General features: G+C 35.0%; 1 long non-coding RNA gene across 1 annotated transcript; it reads left to right on the top strand.

The window, feature by feature from the left end:
* Positions 1–332: 332 nt before the first annotated feature.
* Positions 333–3,174, top strand: LOC128011437 (uncharacterized). The gene is made up of 3 exons (XR_008182555.1): positions 333–586; positions 1,577–1,696; positions 2,274–3,174. It is a non-coding gene; the product is annotated as an uncharacterized LOC128011437 (long non-coding RNA).
* The last annotated feature ends 526 nt before the right edge of the window (positions 3,175–3,700 follow it).

Raw genomic sequence — 3,700 nt, 5'->3', positions numbered from 1 at the left:
CAGATGTAATCTATATATGTATATATGGTTTTACCTACAATTGATGTGTCTGCATCATCTGAACTCGAGCATTTCAGTGGGCTTAAATAGATCACTCTTTACAACGGATTTAGTTCCCAAACAACTGGCAATTTTGACCTAAATATGATTTTCAGTTACAATAATTAATCCAAAATTGCACATTAATAACTTACTTTTAGCAACATCAGACGCGCGCGCGCTCACAAGATCTCCCGGTTCTTACTTCTGGAGACTCGCACTAAACGGTTCATTTGAATCAGTGAGTGGTTGACTCCAGAACAGCTGCAATCGGATCATTCTAATTCCTAACACCCGATTCGAACGTTATCACTCGATTGAATGGGGCGTTATCAGCAGTTATCAGCCCATAGAAATGGGCCAGGAGGGGCCTCCTGTGCCTACTAGTAGGCTCAGAAGGCCGTGATCATCCATCCAAATGGTTGATCACCCACAAATATACAAGAGAAGACTCCAGATCCAATCCCAGAATTCCTGCTCACCGGTAATCGGAAGTCTACTGGACGAACGCGGCAACGTTGCGATATTTCCTGCTTAATATTTTCAGGTAAGACTATTAAAATTATAAAACTGAGCATTTAAACTGTAATGGAAAACAATACATACACTCGTATTGCGTGTCATTATTGTTGACATGAGATAACCGTATTGCGATGTGTCTGCAAACGTTATCGCTAGACAATATTACGTTATTAGCGTGTTGTTATGTTAACGTTGCATGCTTTATGTGAGCATTAACGTTGCTAATATGAGTGTGTATTTACGTCTGAAGCTAATGGGGGAATTTAGTTTCTAGTTAAACTGTCAAAATGACTTTTTACACTCTTACAGGCTTATTGCATATTGTGTATGCTCGATAACGCCTCACTGAAGCCAGATCATAGGACTAATGTAACCCATATCGACTTGAGAGAAATATTAAACACTAGACGTATTTTACGGCTGTTTGGAAACCTTGGGATCTTGACTAGAGTGTAAAATAAAGTTCTGTGGGTTTGGATCTATCTATCTATCTGTCTGTCTGTCTGTCTGTCTGTCTGTCTCTCTCTTTCTCTCTATACTAGCTAGCTAGCTGTGTATATATTTATATAATCTATCTATCTATCTATCTATATATATATATATATATATATATATATATATATATATAGCTGTCTGTGTCTATCTGTCTGTCTCTCTCTTTCTCTCTCACTCTCTCTAAAGCTTGCTAGCTGTGTATATATTTATATAATTGATCTATCTATCTATCTATCTATCTATCTATATATATATATACATGAAGCGTCATGAAACAGATTTTCATGATAGTATTTGGGAAGTACTTCACTCACACAAATTGCATTCATCAGTTTAAGAATGCTGAGTGTATTGAAAACAATCATCAGGTCATCTACTTTACATGTTATCTTGTTTTTACAGAGTTGTTACAGATAAATGGTTTTCACAACCCAAGTACTGATTGTCGTTGTATGAATTTACTTTAAAAGGAGATGCTGACTAATGCGTTAAGTTTTCTGTGCATCTATTTTTTCTTCAGGCACAATGAATGATATTAAGGGCAGGTGCGCCACATTGGGGGAAGATGCAAAGCAGAAATACATTCAAGCGGCAGCAGCACTGAGGGCACATGGGCAGGCACAGGACACTAAACCCTGAGGTGAGGGATGCCCGAATTAAAATGCACCTTAAGAAGCTGAAGTTAGATGTTTGGAAACAGGATTCATTTGCTAAGCATTAGTGGTATTCTTAAAGTATTAGATGGAAGGATGATCAACAGCAATTGTGGTGTGTGCAGAACATTGTGTTAGACAACTGGATTGTTTATCTCTAGTTTTTATCATAATTTCAAATGAGTTCGTTACAAAAAAATATTCCAGCTGATTTTTGTTTACAAGGCTATCAACATCAAATATTCTCACATTGAAGAAATTGTCAAAGACTCATACCACCATATCAAACTTGAAGCAGCTGAAGAAAAAAGTGGTCATGAGATTTGTTAAATTAAAATGTAGTTACCCCTCTGTTTCAGGTTTGATTTACATCCATTTCTGAAACGAAAAACCCAGAGTTTTCCTAAAGATCTGAGATCAATTGATGTACAATACCCACATATTCCTTTGGCAACAGTTCAAAATGAACAAGCTGCCTTTGAGATGTTGCTTTAAATATAGTGATGAGTATGATTTAAACTAACTGGCTTGACTTTCAAAATATTTGTGTTTTTTCTTTGGTAGATGGAGGCAATTTGTGCTGTGTCTGCTGCGTCCATTTTTATGATAAGAAGAAGAATGCAAGAAAGAAGTGGCATTCATGGTCTCAGTGCACAGTGTGCCAATCATGGTCACACACAGCATGTGGCTTTAAAAAGAACATGTGCGTTCACTGCCAGGGTCAAGACACCATGCTAACACCCTGAAGATGTATCTTGTTACTTGTTTGAGTTGTTTTTACTGTGTTGACGGCCCCCAACCCATCCATACAAACACACACACACAATACATACATATGCTGCAAATTTATTGTAATGACCACACTTCACACGAAAGAAGAAAATTGTGATCTTTTTGTTATTTTCATTCACCCCATTTTTATTTATTATTGTTGTTTGTTGGCACCATCAATGTGTTCTCCTTTATACAGGACTTATGTGGGGACCAATAAAGTTATATTGTACTGAATTGAGTCTACATGTTTTTATATATATATATATATATACACCTGTTTCATCATTGGTTCAGTAGGGCTGGGTTTTAGCAAGGACCTCACCTTAATATTCACAACAGTGGGTCAGAGTATGATTTCATGTTATGATTAGATGCTTCACATAACTTTATATTTTTCACAGTTTTGCTGTCAGTAGGAGATGCTTGGCAAAAAAATATATTGAAAAGATGGTTACTGGTACTTGTAGAAACTTTGGTATACAGCTGAACACTACAATTTATTTATTTTAAATTTAAATGGTTTCTATGGCATTGCTTACTTCCACTCTGAAGTATTTTCTTCACAATTACTGTTACGCTTTTATTTTAATGATAAACATTTAAGAGAAAATGTGAAGGGTATCATTTTATCTGTGTTAAGGATATCAATTGTTTCTCCTTGGATTCAGATAAATAAAGTTTATTGTCAGTTTATGTGAGGGAGGACTGGTGTGTTCCACTTTTGTTTGCAGTTGTCTGCCGTGGGTAGACTACATTTAATTCAAAGTGCTGTCGTTCAATTATATTTATATATATATATATATATATATATATATATATATATATATAATTATACATTTTAAATCTGATTAGTTTATCTGGTTTGCAAATTAGGGTTGTAAAATTATATATTTACTGAACAAATAAAATATCTAGTATAGCCAAAGTATTAATTACATTGCATCTAGATGAATGCAAAGAAATTAATTGACATGCTTTCAAACATGCTTTTTAAATGACACATGAGTTTTGGTAACATGGACAGAGAAAACATTTAATGATCTTCTGCTCAGAAACCTTGTAAAAACTTTAACTTTTACCAGCCATTACCAGCATTCTTCAAATTATCTTTTTTTATGTTCAACATAAGAAAGCAACTCATACAGGTTTGGAATGACATGAGGGTGAGTAAATGATGACAGAATTTTCATTTTTGGGTGAACCATCCCATAATTAGA

The sequence above is a fragment of the Carassius gibelio genome, chromosome B23 (genome assembly GCF_023724105.1).
Source record: "Carassius gibelio isolate Cgi1373 ecotype wild population from Czech Republic chromosome B23, carGib1.2-hapl.c, whole genome shotgun sequence".
Taxonomy (NCBI): domain Eukaryota; kingdom Metazoa; phylum Chordata; class Actinopteri; order Cypriniformes; family Cyprinidae; genus Carassius; species Carassius gibelio.
Note: the sequence above shows the minus strand (reverse complement) of the source record. Positions and strands in the feature narration are given on the sequence as shown.